General features: G+C 40.8%; 1 protein-coding gene across 12 annotated transcripts in view; it reads left to right on the forward strand.

The window, feature by feature from the left end:
* Positions 1-3,529: 3,529 nt before the first annotated feature.
* CALD1 (caldesmon 1) overlaps positions 3,530-20,051 on the forward strand; it is a 182,429-nt gene continuing 165,907 nt past the window's right edge. For 6 of the 12 annotated variants that reach the window (XM_082472948.1, XM_082472953.1, XM_082472955.1 and 3 more), the window contains exon 1: positions 8,258-8,415. The gene's annotated coding sequence lies outside the window, so the exon portion shown is untranslated. Of the gene's footprint in view, positions 3,655-8,257; positions 8,416-20,051 lie in introns of those variants that run through there. The other 6 variants (XM_082472938.1, XM_082472940.1, XM_082472943.1 and 3 more) reach the window with 4 other exon arrangements.

Genomic DNA, 20,051 nt, shown 5'->3' on the forward strand with positions numbered 1-20,051 from the left:
CTGGGCTGTATTGGATTCCTACGCTGCTGTAACAAATTACCACAAACTGGGTGGCTTAAAACAACAGAAATTTATTCTTTCACAGTTCTGGAGGCCAGGAGTCCAAAATCAAGGTGTTGACAGGGTTGTTGGCTTTTTCTGGAGGTGCTGAGGGAGAATCTGTTCCATGCCTCTCTCCTAGCTCCTGGTGGTCACTGGCAATCCTTAGCATTCCTTGGCTTGTACATGTATCGCTCCAGTCTCTGCCTCTGCTTTCACAGCCCCTTTTCTTTTGTCACTTGTACGTCTCAAATCTTCCTCTGCCTTTTTCTTATAAGGGCACTTGCCATTGGATTTAGGGCCCACCTAGATAATCCAGTATGATTTCATCAAGAGATTCTTAACTTAATTGCATCTGCAAAGACCCCATTTCCAAATAAGGTGACATTTCCAGGTTCTGGATGAACATATCTTTGGGAGGAGGGTGGACACCATTCAACCCATTCCATGGGACCCATTGTTATCATGGCAAAGGGCAGACACTCAAGGGTAAAAGCAAAATGTGATGCCTTGTAAAGCCTCCACTTGGGATGGGCCCATCATCACTTTCAGCCACATCCCATGGTTCACAGCAAATCCCAGGTCAAGTCCTCCTACTGAGAGCACTGCAACAACACAAGGCAAAGGACATGAGTATTTAATCCCAGTCAAAGAGGAAGTGAATACTTGGCTACAACAATCCAATCTATTACTAACTACATTATTTTTGAAGTCAAATAATACATGTGGCTTTTAACAAAAAGCAGTCATCATCCACCTCACGCACTCCTGCAACTGATCCTCCCGCTAAGCAATGACTCTCCATGACTCCTTCTCAGTCTCCTTTTCTGGGCTTTAAGTGGGGTGTCAGTTTCCACACCTCTTCTCTTCACTGTTTGCATCATTTTTTCAGGTAACTTATTCCTGGTTTAAAAATACTATTTATAAACGGATGACTCTCAGGGGTATATCTCAAGCCTCATCCTCTCCCCTAAACACCAGATTTGTACATCCCACGACCTATCTGTACTTCCACTTGGAAGCCTCTGTTCATCTTAATATGCCTAACATATGTCTAGTATGATTCCCACCCCTCCTTGAAATTTATAACTCCCTCAGTGGTCCCCATTTCATTAAACAACACTACCACTCAGTTATTCAGACCATGAAAGGAGATATCCGTGATTCCTCTCTTTTTCTCACATCCCTCATCCAAACCATCCGTGAGTCCTGATGTGTCCAAAAATTCAGTGCTTTCTCAGTCCCCTGACCACAACTCCCCTAGTCCAAGGTAGCACCTCTTGCCTATGAGGAGGCAACAACTCCCTCCTGCTTCTACCCTTGCAGTCTCTCTGCCTAGTCTGCACAGGGCAGCCAGAGTGACTTTTTTCTGTCTGCTCAACATCTTCCGATGACTTTCCATCTGACTTAGAGCAAAACCCAAAGTCCTTACCATGGCTATAGGGCTCTGGATGATCTGATCTGCCATTGGTGGTCACTTCTCCCCAGTTACTCTGAAATCTTTCTTATTTCTTTAGTACGCACCTGCTATGCTTGCAGTTGGCATGTCCTTCCTTCATATATTCTCACTGCTTGCTCCTTCATTTTATTCACCTCTCTATTGAAAAACTTCTTCAAAGAGGACTTCCTGATTTCCTCTCTTCCTCTACACTTTCTTATTTTTCCTGTACAGCACTTTCCACTGCCTGATATTACATATTTATGTATTAGCTAATGCGTTTATCTGTCTCCCTTTATCAAAATGTATTTTGTTCACAATGAATGCCTAGAACATGCCCTGGCATGTGGGTGACACTCAATAACTATTTGTTCAGTGAATGAATGAACTATTGTGGGGGGAGTTGGTATTTACTTTCATATTCCTAACAATATACTAATTCTACTATTTATTAAAATTTCAATAGTAGACATTTATTATTGATTTCCTGCTAAGCAAAATGAAGATTTAGCTCTCTTGTCTACCATCATCCATCCTACTAACATGTTCTTGCTCATTCTCCTCTGAAACTAATTACATCATCATTGTTTTGGTGAAATCAATATGCAGTGTTTACATAATTATGACTGTGTAAATTTTTTCTCACAGTTGAACTATATAGTGTACAATAACCACTTTTCCTTTCTCATACAAATATTTTATTTTTCCTGAAATTATAATGACCTCAATCTTATATTTACTTATTTCCTATGTACCTATCATAAATGCTTTCCCCAAGAATATATCAGGTAATCTATCTACTTGTCTTTTTCTTAAAATATCCTTCCTGGAGTCTTCTGCTCCAACCTCTACTGATTGTTTTCTTGAGCAGCTATTGTCCTGGAATTTTCTTTCACCATCATCATGGGACCACTTTCCCCTGTGTCATGGGTTTGCATCCTCTATTTTCTGATCCTTCTCTTCGAAGCTTCTTGGTTTCTAGTTTCAACCCCAACTTTTTTCCCCCTTTGAAGCATATAATCTCAAGAACTTAATAACTTCAGAATGAAATGTGTTTTCATTCATTGTACTGGATGCCCAGTGGGCCCTTTGAATCTGGAAACTTTTGCCCTTCAGTTTGAGGAAATTTTAACGTGTTATTTCTTTCGTAATGTCATTCCTACAATTTTCTGCAACACTCAGATGCTGGATATTTGATTGATTCTCTAACGTTCTTATCTTTTCTCTCCTTTTTTCCATCTTGTCTTTTTCTTCTGCTTTTCTGCAAGATTATTCTAAACTTTATCCTCCATTTCTTGAATTGAATTTTTAAAAATTTCTCTCATAGTATTTTTCACTTACAACAGTTCTTTCCTGTTCCCTGCAAATACCTTTTTACAGCACATTTCTCTTGTTTCGTGGCTACAGCATCTTCTCTTATCTCTCTGAGAATGGTAATTATAGTTTTCTTGAAGTTATATGGTAATTATAGTTTTCTTGAAGTTTTTTTCCCTTTCTCACCCTGCCTCTTTTTCCTCTGAGTTTCCTTTTTCTGTTGTCCTAATCTCTCTTTCAGAGCCTTTCCTTAACTTGATGTTCGTATTTAAGAGTGAGATGCTAAACAGCCAGTTGAAAGTTCCTGTGCACAGTTCACAAAAGGGCCTTGGGTGTTAAGACAGACATTTCCGGAGTTCCTCAGATGTTGTGCCTTTAGATTTTTTTCCGTGAGCATGCCAGTTTCCCTGGAGTGGAATCCCCCAGTTTCCTTTCTGTGGAGTACAAACCTGACTGTGAGAGTCCTGGAGCCCCGCAGAGTGAGGGGTCGGGGCTCAGTGTTCCTTGAGCAGACGTTCATTTCAAAGTCTGTTTTCAGCACATGGCATCTTTTCTGTCCACTGCTTTGCCTGACATTCTGAGGCCAGCCTTTCTCTTCAGAAAATAAACTTCCAGTTTCTGTCTGGTTGAAGGAGGGGTGTGCATCTGTGTTGGGGGGTGGGGTGGGGAGAGGAGTATCTGGGCTTCTAACTGTTCCTTACTCAGATTTTCAACCAAACCTCTTTTCTGCTCCATCCCTCACCCTCAGAGTTTCCCAGAGCTTCCAAATCCTGAGTTTTTCCTGGTTTTGAGGCTTGAATCGGCTTCTTTCTTGTCCATCGGCCTTCCGCTCTACAGGGCCAGAGTTCAGTTTCTCATCTCTGGTAAGTCAATTATCAACCATCCATCCATTTTCCATATTTCAGAATTTGGCTGACATCGGACTATGTTGATTCCTTTCCAGCAGTCTTTGCCCTGTAGGATTTATTTATGACTTTTTCTTTCTTTATTATTATTTTGATGAGGTTTGGGAAAGAGGCAGAAATAAATGAAGGTTGTGCATTTGATCTGAGGAGTTTAACCGTATCCTCAAAATTTTTCAGTCTTTTCATTTGTACATTTTGTTTTTTATGATTTAAGAATCCTGCCATACTCTATCTTAAAAATATTCTCCTACAATTTTTCCTAATCATTTTCAAGTTTTGTTTTTCACATAGTCTAGTTTCTTTGGGTGTGAGTGGGAATTCTGAATCTAATTTTATTATTTTCACATAATCAATTGTAACCTTACCATGGATAGAATAGTCCACCATTTTCCGCCTGATCTGTAATGCCTTCACTATTATTTTTAAAAGTTTCCATAAATGCTTGGGACTGTTTTTAGGCTTTCTACTTTATTCTATTGGTCTATTTGTCTTGTGTTAATTAGAATTGCCCTATAAATATATTAGTCCTTTTTTTTAGACTTTTACTTTTCCATATGACTTTTAGGATTGTTTTGTCAAGTTCTACAAAATATATCATTTAGGGATTTTAGTTGGAATAATAACTGCATAGGTTAATTTGAGGAGAGTTTACATCTTTATAGTTTTTAGGTTTGCCATTTATAAAAGTGATATATTTCACCATTTAGGCAGGCCTTTTATGTCCTTAAATCCAGGAAATAAAAATTTTGTAATATTCTTGCACATGTTTTGTTACATTTATTCCCAGCTAGTGCACACTTTTGTTAGTAATATGAATAGCATATTTTCCCAGTATATTTTAAAATGAAAGATGGCTGGTTACAGGAACTCTGGATTTTTGCATACGGAACTTGATTCCAATAATCTTGTGAAACTCTTTTATTAGTTCTAATATATTTGATGATTCTCTTGAAATTTCTACATAGATAATCATGTCATAGCAAGTAAAGACATTTGTTTTTCTTCTAATTCCAGTAGCTCCTATATCTTTTTTTCTATTTCTTTGTCTTGGTTAGGACTTCCAGCCCATTTTTTTAATTGTAAAAGAGATAGTATTCCTTCTTGTCTTTTCATTGATTGTACCGGGAATACTTTTAAATATCATCATTAAGCGTGATGTTTGCTCTATATTTCTGGTTAAGTGTCTCTCATTATGTTTATAAAGATTCTATTGCTAGTTTATTAAGAGCTTTTTTTTCTATAAGTGATTACTAATTTTACCAAGTATTATTTTTTATCTATTGAGATGATCTTTCTCTTTTCTTTTTTCTATTTTTCTAAAAACTTTTAAACTGCTAGTAGTGTATAACATGTCAATAGATTTTCAGATTTTGACCATCACAGCATTGGGCTTGTCTTCTTTTTCTTTGCACAGTTAGATTCAATATGCTAATTTTTTCATCTACGTTCGTAAGTACATTTAGTCTAATTTTCTTTTCTTTTCTTTTTTTACTGTTTTTGTTGTCCAATTTTGATATCAACAATCTACCAGTCTGATCTGATCGTTTTTTAAACTTGAGTCTCTGGACATACTTCATTTGAGGAACAGAAGGTGTGTGTGTTGGTGGTGGGTGCGTTGTTCTACTGTCTTTTAAAATGTTTGAAGTATCTGTTCAATTCAATAAAGTAGATATTTTAAGCTGGAAGAATGTATATTTTTCATGGAACTCAATGAAGTGATTTTAATTTTGAGTGAAAAAAGTATGGCCTGCTTTTACTTTTCCCAAATTGACACACTAGCAAAATAAAACTGCTTACTACTGATCTACATGATCGCAAATACTCAGTTGGAACTGAAAAAATACAGTGAATCATCCAGATGTTTCCAAATGTCTTTTTAGATTTGTTATGGTTTGATCAGGTAGATATATCCTATGCTAGGCAAGCTGTTCTTTATCTGGGATGATCCAAGTGGGAAATAAATTCCACAGAAATTTCCTATATAAATCCTGTATTTTTAGTGTCATTTACAAATGACTTCTGGAAAAAGTGAATACTATTCAAGTAAAGTTTCCCATGGCAGAGATTGGCAACATATATCTCTTTTCTCTCTTTTTATTCCCTTTCATTTCTTTTTTATTCCTGCCTATTTTTTAAAAAGTAAAAGGACAATGAAAAAAGAATTTTTCTGTATCATGGTGTATATTACATGAAATTTGTTAAATTATTCTTCCAACTATAGAGTTCCTGTACAATAAGGCTATTTTCAAATACACAAAATAGGCTAAATGATTGCTCATCCACAAAACCCTGTATTCAGAATTTATCTAGGGAAACATATGTCTCTTTTCTAAAGACATAATCCAAAAATATTTAGCCATTTATCTCCTAAAAACCATGCAAAATGCATGTCCTTTCCATGTTTCCTGCTGATAATATTTTCCCCATTCATAGCACAACTTTTCTTTCCTCTGGAAAGCTGGTACTTATTTTATTCATCAGTGGCAAATTATGCCCTGATGCTGCTCAACCAAAGGGTATTACTCAAACAAGCAGGGAGAATGCTGCTTAGGATATAATCAGCAGTGGCCATGGAAAGCAGCACATTAAAACAGGCCTCACTGCATTGAGTTACGGTCCATACTGCCTAGAGATCACAGGCGCCAAACATCTCTGGACACAGGTCATATCTTCACACAGATTTCACCAGCTGAGCTGTTTTCAGAACTCACTGATGTCTGCCCTACAGTGTCTTCAAGCTCAGCAGTTTACCAGACTGCGAAGTGTTATTCTATCTTTACAGCCTGTCCCCAGCAGCCCAAGTGGGTTGTGTTCCCCAAGTTTATTTCCAAATCATTTATTTGGGATCGGAAAACATTTTCCCATAGGAACAATTTTATAAACAGTGGTGTTCCACACATGCCTGGTTGAACCACAGCGTACTTGAAATGTAGCATTGACTGTCCTACTCCCACAAGCCATTATTTATTCTGCTTCCCTGGGAAAGTGCATTCTGAGTTTTAACTTGGGATGCCTGAAGCTCACCTCTCCCTCTGCCTGGCAGCCTTTGCTGTAGCTTTTTTTAGTCTGTGCTGCAGTAGCAGTTGGGAAGAGGGGACAGAGTAGCCTTCCCCCAAAAAAGATGAGTGTAGGTTGATATAGATGTCTCTGGGTAACTTGTTAGTGCTTCAGGCCTGAGGAAGGAAGCCACCATAGGGATCAATCACTTCCCAAGCCTTCTGAGTGAGGCACAAAGGGCAGGGACTTTTTTCCTAAGTAGAGATCATTTCTAATTTGGATCTTCATAAATAGGGAAAGGCTTATACGGCAAAACCTAAGATTTTTGAAGACCATGCTTCTGGACTTGTAATTAGCCAGGGAAAATATTTGAACTCCTCTTGGTCAGTGATGAAACAGTCTCCAAACACAGAGCAGTAATGAATGAGGCAGAGCACCTAGAGCACCTAGACCCAGGCCTGACAAATAGGAAGTGCTCATTGTCTCTTGCTGTTGAATTAAGCACTGATCGACTAATTGAGTGAATTCTATATTGAGAAGTATAAGACCACAGAGTATATATACACATGGGCTAGTTAATTTCATTTCAATTCAGCATCTCCTAATTCTGACCCTCTCATAGCACACATCCTACGCAAGAAAGAGTTGGGTGGAGTCCTTTCAAGAAGTCACTATAACATCAGTGTCATCTCTGTGGGCATATGCATCCGTCTACACCAGCTCCAAAGCAGGTGCTGGGTTCCTTCATACCCTCTCTGTTGTGCTCAGTTTCTAGCAATATCTCTCTGTTGCCAAATCTGAATAAACAAAGAGGAGGGGGAGGGAGAGAGAAAGGTGCTGTGGAAAACCAATGAGGATAGCCAAGCCCATAGGACCCTGCCTGGCTGAGTTTCTGGCACACTTGTTCTGGCAAACATTACCTACTAAAAAAGACCTAAGTTTTTTTTTATTAGTTGTTTTTATAACACACGTAGACGTATTTTAGGAGGCTGTGCCTCTTTCACGTTGAAATCTAGCCTGTACATCAGACCTGAGTCCTAGCCATTTCAGGCTTTAAAATTACATACACAATTTAACTTCATTTTGTATGTACAACTAGTTTTAAAAGAAATACGCTATCAAGGATCCCTCAATTAAAAAGCCTTCCCTACCTCCACCCCAGTAAACTTACGGACTGTTAAGTTTAAGTTTCATGGACCGTGCTTTCTTTTTTAAAGTTCCATTTGTGTTCTACAAGACAGCCTCTTTCTCCAAGATTAACATTTCTTATGATTGTTCCTGACAATGGATTCACTTCCAGAGGCCCTGCTAAGGATAACCAAAAAAGGGCATGTAGCAGGCTGGTTTTGGCAGCCTGCACGCAGCTTCAGAGCTTTTTAGGTCTTGGTTTTTCTGATGAGTGATTTCCTGAGCATGCCTAGGGAATGACAGGCATCTCCACAGGCAGGCTGCATCCACCTCGGCTGGGGTGTCGTCATTGGCTGCCTATTAGAAAAACTACAGGACAATGCATACCACCGATGCCGACTGTAAACATAGGGGATATGTGTTCACTTAGCATGGACTTCTGGGAGGGGCTAAGGAAGGGCGGTCTGGAGTTTTATTGAATAGAGCAGTGTGTATTAGGCTGCCTGCCTGCCTGCCCTCTTGCTGTGCTCCTGCTTAAAGAAATCAGTCCTTCCTTTCCGACTTAGTCCCTGGGAAGAAGTTTCAGCCTGAGAGGTAAGGCACAGAGGGCTTTCTTATAATCTCCTCCAGAGAGTATGGGGACTTTCTCCGGGTTTCAGTCAACATTCCTGGCCAGTGTAGCTGGAGATGCAAGATTGTAAATGCCAATAAACCATGCAAATTCTCAGAGCCAGACCGGGCTTTGCTGCCCTGCAGATGTTCCCGGAAGACAAACAGGATGAGATCTCAAGTTTTGTTCTTAGAGTTGGGACGAGAGGAGAGATTATATAGAGACTTACATTCAGGGACCACTGGCAACTTTGATAAGATAGCCTTTTGTTCAGGAGTGTCATGGGGGTTATACCTGATAGCCATAGGTCAGTGTCAGTAGCCGTTCTGTGCCTGTCTGCTCACACCAGCAGTCTCTCCTGCATCTTTTATTATCAGAGATTTAAAGAGGTTTTGCTTTAAAAAGAACAATAACTTTTTAGGTTGATGAGAAGCCAAAAAGTGATAATTTTTAACCAAAGTCATTTACGTTTTATTCTGCTACCAGTGTTTAAGACTAGACTTCTAGAGCTGCAAGGAAATAAGGTCAGAGGGGGGAAGAACACTGGCATTTAGCACCGGCTGGGTTAATGTAACTGATCTGATATTTGCTGAGACAGAAGATGCCTCCCATGATCTGTTTCCTATAAAACCTAATAATGAGAGAATGCATGTGCTAGAGGGTGTGTTTTTAGAAATCGCATTTAACATCCGACCAAACTATTTCTTAAGAAATCTTATTTTCTGTTTGAAAGCATGCCTGAGCGTCACTAGAGAATTTGAAAAAGGTGTAGGTTGCAAGTGTGTTCTGAAAAGGGAGGAAACAGCCTTTCATTTCAAGATAGTCCGACATATTGGGGCATCTTAAACAGTAGTACAAGGCAGCTAGTTGGTAGTAGCCTGGAATTCCTTTTAGAGAGAGCTGATTGTAAAGGGTGGGGGAATTTTAGTGCTGTAGCAATACATGGTCAAAAAAATGGGTGAGAACAAAGTACTTGGTATTCATGGATCCCTTCGGTTAATAGAGCTATGCAGATGGACTTGTAAACTGAAATAGTAAAATCCTTCTAATGTGTTTGGCAAAACCAGACATGGATGTCTAGAACTTAAGTGAAGACTAGGTGGTATGTAGCAAGAAGGGCAAATCTGATCTTTTTTAAAAAATAAACCTGGATGTTAAAGGTTTCCAGCTCCAAATGACTGACTCAGTTTGATTTTATTCCATGGATAGAGGTGGTTTTGTGCTGCGATTCATTAAGTAATCTTCTCTCTTTGTATTTAAAAGTTTGGGGATAATTTTCTTGAGAATGCCTCCTTCTCCTTCTAGAAGTGATATATGAGTACAGAATTCCCTGTGAATTTCTTTTCCTGGAACAGTTCTGAGTAAGTGTGAAAGAAAGGCTGCAGGCGAAAGCTATAGTTTGATTATTGTCCTTCCCTCGAAGAGATCAAGTTCCAAACTATTTTCACAGTGTTTTTAATGTCAGTCAAAATATGGAGAGCAATTTCTTTTTCAACTGTTCTCTAAGCTGTGTAGGGAATGCAATTTGGAAGGAAATCTATAATCTTGGGATTTGAGGATAAATTCCATTTTGAAACCAACATCTCCGAATCCCTGAGAGTTCAAACTTTGCTACCACCGCTCTCTGTCCCGTCCTCCTCGTGTGCTCTCTCACCCCCAACAACCAGAAAAACACATTTTTTCGAAATAATGCTTTAAGTGTTCTACTCTACATAGTGATGGAACGAGGGGATTTGGATATTTTACTTTATGTAGGACTTTAGGCCACTCTTTGTGCTACTTTCCTCTTGTTGAATATTAGCTAGAACACATCTCCCCAAATAGGGAGGTAAACGGAGCACAATGAAACCATGGTGCAAAAATTTTCATTTTATTAAAATCACTCAATAAAGAGAAATACAATGGCAAAAGTCTGCAATAAAAAGTCACTAATAAAAAGTTGATCTTAGCACACACAAGGAATGTACTATGAATTGATCCATAGGTAACAGGCTGGGTTGTTTCCATTGTTCAAAACCAGTAGAATGCACAATTTAAATAATTAGGATCAAAAGATTGCTTTAAATAAATACACAATTCTTACATTAAAGTTAAGAGAAGGTTCAAACTGAAGTTTAAAGGATTGAAATGAGATACATATAAGTATGCCCTGACAGTGAGGCTATTAGCAATTCTAATTGGCTCCTATGATTGGCCTGAGGATCTCCTGCTCTGGGGCAGATGGTATAGGGTGGTCCTGTGTTCAGCTGTGGAAAGTTGCAGAGTCCAGCCTACATATTTTCTGTTCTGATAAGTAAAATGTACCTTAGTAGGCCTTTTCTTAGAAACACATGTAGTTGTCTCCATTTGTCATTTTCATGGTAGGATGGTTACTAGTTAGTCATTCTTTAGCAAGACAAAAAAGTGACTTAGACATGGGCATGAGGAGGGATTAGCTGGTTCCCCATCTGCCTGCAGTCTATCACATGTCTCAGAAACGTGGTAGGGTGAGGCCCTGGTGGGAGACAGGGGAAAATGCTGACGAAGTGGTATGCAAATAGCATGGTAGGACTAAGGAGGAGGTTAGAAAGATGCTGCCAAAGAATTTTCGAACTTTAAAAAAGAGTTTTCTGGGTAAATTCTCTCAAAGCCCCAAAATAGAACCATTTGCTCCTTACTGAAAGTCCTTCATCCATCAATTTAATCCAAGTTTATTATTGGAGAGAGGCTTATAGGTTCTGAGTAGTTGGTTAATTTAAAGAGATACTTGTAGCTCTGGCTTCACTCAAGAGAGGTCAGTCCCAGTACTGTTTCCCCTATTTAAAAAGCCCAAACCTTTGAAGGGAGTCATCAACTCTTTGACCTCATCTGTAGAATGGGCGTTCTAATGTCTCTTGCACCTCCCGCGGCCGTTAAGACGTGTAAGTGAGATGAAGCTGTCCGCCCCCTCTTCTCTGTAGGCTATATGCTCCACTGCCTGCAGTTTGAGTCCTCTGGGCGTTATGCTCATCTTGGCTGGTATCTCCACTTCTTATCTATTTTCCCTAATTATCTGCTCCTTCCTTCCTCATACTTGAGGACCCTTGAGTGACACCTTCTAGATCCTACTTCTTTCTAAAACCCTGAACCCAGAGTTTAGGGAATACTGGTCCACCCCAATGTTGTCTAAATGTTGGCTTTGGTAATCCGAGACCAGGAGGACACAGGAATCAGGAGGAGAATAAGACGGGTCGTCAGTGGTGTAAGGCCGTATCCAGGAACCTGAAGATCTAGTTGAATGGAAGACCAATGACAAGGTGCTGACAACAGAAAGGCCTTAGTAAATGAGGCAGCTTCTCTGCCTCCAGCCAAAAGCATGGAACTAATCCCAGCATGTCAAGCCTGGGCCTTGTAAGGAGGCTGAGGTAATCAGGAGCACCTGGCTGTGGTTCCTGTTGGTATTGAGACCAGACTGCTCCCTGGATCTGCCCTCTCGTCTCTGTTTGCCTCAGTCTTTAGTACCCCCAACTGGGTCCCCTGTAACTGACCCTGGGTGGCATCCCTAACTTCCCTCCCCCAGGCCTCCGCCTCTACCAGATTCTCTAGTTCTTCCACCCGCAGTCCAAACAGGGGGTTTTCCTGATCCACACTGGCAACTTGCAGTGGCCTGGCTCTAGGATGAGGTCCAGACGAAAGCAGAAGGGTCAAGCCCAGATACGTTCGAGACAGGGGGATGCCTCGTCACATTTTTAGGCCAAGGGAGAAAGGTTAGCACAGACAGAGGAGATGGTAGAGCCATTTCTGTGGTAAAGAGCCACTCTGCCTCTCACCCCCAACTCACAGCTGGCTGGCGGTGGGTGAGTGTTGTGAGCGGAGGGGAGAAGGAGAGGGTGACCGGGGGCTGTGAGGCAGGGGTGACGGGGCTGCCTGGTCAGCTGTTCTTCCCTGTGTTGTTGTTGTTTTTCCCATGGATGTCTTCGAGAACCTGATAAAAACTCTAACCCCTCAAGGTCCTTTGCGAACCCGCCTTTCTGACCGACCTGTGAGAAACCCTTGAGCGGGGGGAGGTCGGGGGTGGGGAGTGAGGTAAAGTCTTGATCCCCAGTGGAGACACGGGTGGATGGGACCAGAACACGAGAGGAGGTGTCCTTTCTTGTTTCCCAGATTCTTTGGAAGGAAGACAGGAAGGTGTAAATACACACATATATAGAAGGAGGTTACCTCATATGGCCTCCATTTCAAAGAAAAGGAGATCATCTCTAGAGAAGCAGCTTTCTGTGGGGCGCTTAGGGACTGGGGAATTCAGGAACGGCTGCTGTTAAGTGTATGCTGAGAGCTTAATAAAAGGATTGCTAAACAGCAGTGAGGGAATGGCTGAAGGAAAATGAATATTTGGGGGAATATTTTAGGTGAATAGGGTGTTCTTATTAAGCACTCATTTTAGTATACGGCTTTCCTTTTAAAAAATATATATGTACCAACGATGGCTAACTTGATGATAAATTACTTCTTAATCATTTCCTGAGGCTTCTAGCATTGTTTTGTGAATACGTGGATGAAAGCACTTGACTGTAAGGAAGTCATCTCACTTGGAGAAAGACATATTAAGTAGGAACGTGTAATTAGTTCCTTTTACACCCACATGTAACATTCCCTCTCCCTTGTCTCAAGCTGGGGAACTAGGCAGATTTCACCTGAGTGCTAAAGAGGGGCAGGACCAGAGCAAGCCCGGAACCCCCAACCAGGGACCCAAGGGCCAGAAATATCGAGGACTTTAGTTCCACTGGTGTCAGGAGGGTCTAAGCCAGAATGGACATAAAATACACCCATGGGCTAACATGTGAATTATAGCCGGGTAAGAAAAAGAGAAACAGCAAAAATCAGAAGTCAGGGGGTTAAAAACCAAGAGCTTGCTTAGCAAGGCAGTGTACAGACAGGTACGGTGACATATGTGAGAGCTCTTGACACTGTGTTCGGAACAAATAGACCCTTATATTAATACGCTTCAGTAGCTTGAGTAAAGGCGCAGAACTATAAGATACATGTGGAATGATAAAGGGATGGAATCACAAGGAAATCCAAGGATAGAAGCCAAGATAGGGCCAGAGTCCAAAGAGAATGGGGCTGGAATCAAGGTGGGTCAAAAAGTCTCAGCAGAAGTCTATGTGCTGCCATTAATGTAACTCAGCTGCAGCACATGTGGCTGCTGCTTTTTGTTGTTCTGCAGACTGGAAAATTCCTTCTGTGCTTCCTGGTTAAATTCTGAGAGAGGAAATCTGATTGGTTCAGCTAATAACTATTGTCTTTGGCAAATCCCTTAGTGGAGGGAACATCAAGGGTTACTGGCATGCCTATGGATGAATTACCAGTGTGTCTGGCTGCAGTAGTCACCCCTGGGGGACAAAAAGCCCAGTGGGCAATTTTAGTTAGAAGAGAAAGTTAGGCATGGAAAGCAAATTAGCTGAAATATCCAACAGCTATCAATGAATATCATTTGAATTTTTATGTGACTGAATTCCTAGAGAGGCAGACACCCACTGTCAGGGTCATACAGTTCCTGATGATCACTTTGGCGTGGCCTGATGAACCGATCTTGAAGGAGTTGGCCTGGAAGCTTGTACCACCGATAATTGAAAAGATAAGAATTATCCATTTTAGAAAGATTCTAAAGAAAAACACTTGAGTATTTTCATATGAGTCATAGGTGTGATATGGCTTCCCACAAAGTAAGGCAATCTTTAAAATTAAATATGTAATGACTTAATAATGTTAATAAATGAAAAGAACTACATCTCAATGTAAATCACAGTACTTAATAAGTTTAATGCATAAAAGCTAGTATACTCTCAATCAAGGACATTTCAGTTCTCGGCAATGTTTGCAATGTAATCTTTCAGTCACTGAACACATGTCTCAGTGTCTGTCAAGGGGAGTGAGAGAAGTTCTGGGCTGTTCTTCAGGGAAGTATTGACAAATATGCAAACAGGGGTGAGCGTCAAAGGCCAGAGGTGGTCGAGAGAACAGAATATGAGGAACAGATAAGGGATCTGGAGCTGTTTATACCAAAGGAAAGAAAATGTAGCGGCCACGTGGATGTCTTTCAAACATTTGAAGAACTTTTACGTAGAGAGGGGAGAAGGCATTTGTGTTTCTCAAGACAGCAGAACTGAATACATAAGATTCATAGATTTTTTAAAGCTGTGCAGGGCCTTAGGAGTCATTTAGCCCAGGGAGTGCCAATAATTTTTCCTCTGTTTGCCAGCTTTAAACAATTGGTAGTGACCATCTGGAAATCTGTGTTGAGAAGGATTCTGAGGCTGAGTTTAAACCCTCTGTGGGCAAAAAACGCTGTCATTGATAGTGACATCTGTTGTGGAAGAAAAGGGCCATTGCTACTCAAGTACCATGTATTTCATGTGATTGATATGGTCTGTAGGTTCCTAACCTCTGCACCTTGGATCCCTGGGAGGCCACTAAATTATTGCAATAGGTAAACAAGTCCATATATGCAGCAAATGATTTTGACAAACTGAGTAAACAATGTGTGCTACTATTTTTCTAATTATATAGACACGTTATGATGACACAAATGTTAATTTATTTTAAATAGTTATTGAATTTATAGTAGCTTTTGGTATTGTGTTTTCTCAATCAGTGGACCTAAAACATGTAATTATATTGTGTGTGGGAAGTTTGGGGCAAGAAATTTGGGATCTTGAGAAGAAATTCTTAAAAAGAAAATGAACCAGTAATCTATTTTTCATTTTCCAGATGAGAAACTAAAGCTTAGCCACACCGAGTAAGATTATACACGTATTTGTAGGTTTCTTTGATTCATGTCAGTAAGATTCGTAAGGGCAGGAAACATTTATTTTTTTCATTAATATATACCTAGTGTCTGGCACATCACAGAAGCCCAGTAAATATCTGTTGAATGAAAGAACAAACCAAGTGACTTGACCAAGGTCGCCCAGTTAATTAGTGGCAAAGGTGGTTCCAGAACACACATCTCCTGAGTCCCACACTGTTAACCTTTCAGTACACCGGATTGTTTCTCCTGATAGCACGAATGTGCCATTTTAACAGTTTACAGATTTGGATTGTACAGTGCAGCCTGATTTGCCTATAATCCAGGAGATCTTAACCAGCGTCTTAACTGGAGTCAACTGTAGGGTTTTCTGAAAACATACATCCCTGAGACCCATCCACTGGGGTCCAGTTTGTGAAAACTCCCTGATGATTCTGCTAAAACACCCTGACTGAGAAACAGTTCTGCACATCTATGCTTAAAATAACTTATAGTAGATTCATGGAGTCACTTATTCCTGAGAAGCCTAGTTGTTTAGTTTCAAATAATTTCTTTCTAAAAGTTACAGATGTCTATTCCAAATAATCAGTTTTGATGAAGAGTCCCTCCAGAAGCACTAGAATATTTATCTGAAAATTCCTCCAGCTTCCAGTACTCTTGGTTTGGCTGCAAAGTTATCAACCCTGCAAGGTCAAGCTTTCTGATGAGATTTCCAGTGTTTGCTTTTGTAAAGCATTGAAAATGTGGCAAGAATAAAATTTCTCATGGTATTTCCACTTCCTGTTCCAGCCACCATTACTAAGTGAAATTTAGGCTTCGGGGGAGGGGTAAATTGAGGAAAAATTGTCTCTTTAAGTATTCCTGTCCTTAGGATGTTTTGAAGATTGGTTACTTTAGATATTTAACTTACCAAGAAAAACAGAAAATGTTTTTCTGTCTTCTCTACTTTGTGGTAAAGAATGTACAAATCCTGAGTGGGAATAGCGGAGAAGCTTCCTCCACTCCCACTGTCCGTCTCCTCTGAGGCTGGGGCCTTAGGTGCTTCCCTGGGTGGCCCTTTCAGAAGCCTGTGAGCCCTAAGAGACAAGAGACCTGAGGTTCATGGAAAAGGGGAATAATTTGCTTTTGCAGGACAGAAAATCCATCTCTAGGGTCTTCCTTTACTCAACAGTCAGGAGTTACATCCTCTGTATTGCGCAGAAGAATCTACCATATTTAGAGCACTGAGTACATAAATTATGTTCACTAAGGATTGTAGGGCTAAAACTATCTCTGCATGAGCAAACTGGTCCAATAAGAATGCCAGAATTGTTGCTATATTTATACCGACGGTATTTGGTTTACAGAGCAGCGCTTCCACTGTGTACAGGAAAGCAGAGCTTGCTGGAAAAGAGCAGCTAAAAAGGAATTAGATTAGGACCCACATCTGCATAATGACACGACAGTGACTCAGTCTCCTTTTCCTCTGAACTGTCTCCCTTCTCCATGCTCCCTAAACAGTGGTGTGTGGAGCCAGCTCACACTAGCTCCCAAAAGCCAACTGTTAAATTTTTAAGATTTTGAGAACTAGTTGTTACACACTGTCATTATTAAAAATTAAATTATATAGACTTTCGGTTAAATAAATTATATCAAAACCATGGTAATAAATACTCAAAACTCATCCCTTCCTAATTATTTTACGTTTTACTATTATCTGTGCTCTCAAGGTTAGTTACATCTGTTGTATCCACATGATGGAAATACTACCAAATGCTGTGCAAGAGAGCTTCTTCTCCCAGTTCTTCATTCACGGATGTCATGTTGGGAGCTTGAGATCAACCACGATGGAAGTATTTACACTCTGGAAATTAGCAAATGCTACAAATCAGACTCTCCTCACCTGCCAACTCCCAAGGCTTGTTATCAAACATTTACTAGCACACCACTGACCCTAAGGTATCAAGTCAGTAAAATTAGCCTCTACCCTGAAGAGCCAATCAGGATACCTTTGTTGTTTAGTTACATGCATATTCATAACGTATGCTTATGACTGCCTATTTATTTCTTCACTCGTTTATTATTTCCTGTGCTCCTAGAACATAAGCACCATGAAATCAGAGACTTTGTCTGCGTTTTTCAGGTGCTGTGACTTGAGCCTAAAAAAGTGCCTTGACCCACATATAGTGGATGCTTCATATGTGAGTTAAATGAGTAAAGGAATAAATGTCCATAATTTCTTCTTGATAAGAAAGCTGAAGCCAACATTCATGTTTGAATTCATTGATTCCTCTCTAATTGTATCAGTACTGAGTGCTTACAGCAGTGCCTGACACAGGCCAAGTAGCAAATCAAATAAATAATCTTCATAACAATCAGATTTACAGATGAGGAAACTGAGTTACAATCAGGCTAAGTAACACATCTAACGTCACACAGCTAGTAAGTGGCAGAGTCAGGATTCAAACCTGACTCCATAGTCCACGTACTCAACCACCACACTGTGCTGCCTAATTACTCCATTTGATTTTGTGCGAGGCTCTGGGGATGTGACTTATTTGAGAACACACTTTGAAATCAGGAGGACTTGAGTTTGAATCTCAAATTTACCATTTTCTAGCCTGTTTCTCCACCTATAAAAAGGAGATAATTGTTCCTCCATTTTGTAGTTGTTATAAGGACTATAAATAATACCCCTAAACTACTTTGCACATGATAGGCACTAAGTTAAAAATCGTCAGCTATCAGCTGTGGCTTCCTGTGGGGGCTATCTGTAGGTATGCGGCTCTTTTTAGTCCCCATGCCCTTAGCCACCCACTCTCCCCAATTGCCTACTCTACGGCCATCATGTAGATGGAGCAAAAGGAGCGCCATGACATGAAGTCATGTCAAGTTCTTTAATGTCAGGTTCTCCAGGAAGTAGAACTAGGACCAATAGATACAGTTACAGGAAACCCTGTTTCAGGTCAGCATAAGCACTTTCTAAACTAGATCAGTCTCTGGAACTGGACAACCCTGCTCTGCAGAGGCAGACAACCTCCACCATCCCTTTCAACCGCAGAGTTTTCTCCCCTACCCTTATCATTGGATCTGTGCTGCTTTTATTTTTTTAATAAATTTATTTGTTTATTTATTTATTTTTGGCCGCGTTGGGTCTTCATTGCTGTGCGTGGGCATTTTCTAGTTGTGGTGAGCGGGGGCTACTCTTCGTTGCGGTGCATGAGCTTCTCATTGCGGTGGCTTCTCTTGTTGTGGAGCACGGGCTCTAGGTGCGCCAGCTTCAGTAGTTGTGGCATGAGGGCTCAGTAGTTGTGGCTCACGGGCTCTAGAGCGCAGGCTCAGTAGTTGTGGCGCACGGGCTTAGTTGCTCCACAGCATGTGGGATCTTCCCGGCCCAGGGCTCCAACCCGTGTCCCCTGCATTGGCAGGTGGATTCTTAACCACTGCACCACCAGGGAAGTCCCTGTGCCGCTTTTAATATTCCAAATCATCTTTAGTATGGCTAAAGGGTTTTATTATTCCCGAGGCTGTGTTGTTTTGTAGGTTTTCAGTGTTTTAGACATGGAGTGAGAGAGGGAGAGAGGAAAGAAGAGAGAATGAGAGAGGGGAGAAGACTGAGACTTATCTAGGGAAAAACGTACTGAACTTAGGAGGGAGAGCAAATAGAAATGATTGATAGTTATCCCAAGCCTTTTAGGTTAGAGATGGTTGGGAAAGTAAGCTAACTCATTCAACTACCTTGCTGGCATACTTGTTAGATGACAAGCACTGTTCTGGTTGAAGGTAACTACCTCAGGGCAGTAAAGTAAATTAAATAAGTTGCCCAAGGTCACACAACTGGCAAAGAGCAGAGCTAAATTCAGCACTGTTCCCTGACTCCAACCCTTTCCATTTCCCTACAGCTGTCTGTTCTGTGTCTGTCCTGGGGAGAGCGATGGAAACCAGAGCAGGAGGTTTCCATAACCAGTCATTATAATTTGTCAGAGAGCCACACTGCAGTTCAAGTAGACAAGCACATTGTCTTTCCCTGCCGTATAAGGAAGTGGGGCTAAACACCATTGCTTTCACTACTGACTCAAGAGGTTATTCAAGTGAGTGTTCGACAGAATGAGAACCTTGGCCTATAGCAGCTTTTAAAAAGAAGAAAAGAAAAGAAACGTGCAGAAATATTTTTGTGTTTTCTTTTTCTGGGAGCAGAGATAGTTTAACAAGCAGGTTACACCCTTTTCTCTAACTCAAGGGGACATAGTCTGGAACTACGTACTGAAGGATTAAACCGTTTGTCCGAATACGGCAAGCCGTTTTGGTGTTTGATTATGTCAAATTTAGCTACTCAAAAGGCCAAGACAGAGCTGATTCTATGAGGATCAGGTGGGAAGTCCTCCACTTCAGTGATTGACTAAAGAAGTTAGGATCTACTTGCCGTGCCAGCCATTCCCAGTGTATTTATTAATAAGGCTCCACAGTTTAAGTTTGATCTTCCTGCCCAAAACTCAGAATATTTCTGTGATCACCCTTTGCCATACCGATCAGTCCTAGTGGGGATTTCAGACCACAGGCCCTATAACCAACTCCATGGAAGGAGAAACTGAGGCATGAGCAGTAGAAATTATTTCCTCAGGATCGTCCAGTCCCATCTTGCCATAGGGAGTGCCCATTCTTTCAGATACACCAAAGAAGCATTACTTAGTCTTCTTAGGGAAATGGAAAAGCTATAATTAGTCTGGTCAGCTTCTCGTAACTCCCATCTGTGGCCAGACTGCATCTGGGATATTAGTTTCCTAGGACAGACTGCTGTAACAAAGTACCACAAACTAGGTGGCTTAAACAACGGAAACCTATTGTCTCACAGTTCTGGAGACTGGAAGTCCAACA

This window comes from Balaenoptera physalus (assembly GCF_965194825.1).
Source record: "Balaenoptera physalus genome assembly, chromosome: 8".
Lineage (NCBI taxonomy): Eukaryota > Metazoa > Chordata > Mammalia > Artiodactyla > Balaenopteridae > Balaenoptera > Balaenoptera physalus.